Source organism: Tachysurus fulvidraco, chromosome 20 (assembly GCF_022655615.1).
Source record: "Tachysurus fulvidraco isolate hzauxx_2018 chromosome 20, HZAU_PFXX_2.0, whole genome shotgun sequence".
Classification (NCBI taxonomy): Eukaryota; Metazoa; Chordata; class Actinopteri; order Siluriformes; family Bagridae; genus Tachysurus; species Tachysurus fulvidraco.
In genome coordinates, this window is record NC_062537.1 from 15,654,742 (window position 1) to 15,655,934 (window position 1,193).

Here is a 1,193-nt window from a genome sequence, read left to right on the forward strand (position 1 = left end):
ATTAGGGAAGTCATGGCCTAATGGTTAGAGAGTTTGACTACTAACCATAAGGATGTGGGTTCGAGTCTCGGACCGGCAATACCACGACTGAGGTGCCCTTGAGCAAGGCACCGAACCCCCGCCCAACTGCTCCCCGGGCGCCGCAGCATAAATGGCTGCCCACCGCTCCGGGTGTGTGTTCATGGTGTGTGTGTGTGCACTTTGGATGGGTTAAACGCAGAGAAAAAATTCTGAATATGGGTCACCATACAGTACTTAGCCGTATGTCACGTCACTTTGTCACTTTAAAGCACCACTGCGGCGATTCTTTAGTTCTTTGGTCAGTCCAGCTTTCTCAGCTCCTCTTCTGTACACTCTACACAAACAGATCAGCTTTCAAATCTTCAACCTGCATGCTAATCCTGCTGTCAATACCATCTTGTGGCATGCTAACTAGCCTAGTCTCCATTATCATATACTGTACTGTAGCAGCATTGCAATCTGGAACTTTAAAACAAGTCAAGCTGTTCCATTACTACAAATACTACATCTGCGATACTATTACAATTACTACAACTACTACTACTAATAATAGTAACAACAATAATAAATAATAATTACATGACAACAATACTTACTTCTATTACAATAACTCTTACTACAACTCTTGCTACTATTACTATCACTACTAAGTAACAGTATAACTAACACTCCTTCTGTGTCATCTTCACAACAGTAAAACACTAACATTTTTCATTCATTCATTCATTTTCTACCGCTTTATCCAAACTTCTCTGGTCACGGGGAGCCTGTGCCTATCTCAGGCGTCATCGGGCAGATGCCAATCAACCTACCATGCATGTCTTTGGACCGGAGGAGATAACTGGAGTACCCTGAGGAAACCCCCGAGGCACGGGGAGAACACACAAACTCCACACACACAAGGCGGAGACGGGAATCGAATCCCCGACCCTGGAGGTGTGAGGCGAACCTGCTAACCACTAAGCCACCGTGCCCCCAAAACACTAACCTGATACAGATATAACAAAAATACATCATCCACCACCAAATAACCATCAGCATCACTGTTAACACCACAGATATGTGAATATTAGCACATTTTACGCTTTAAAGACTACCACCAACCGCATGTACAGACTGTAAGAAGAATGAAGGAGAGCAAAAATTATGTTCCTATTTATAGAAGAAGCTCG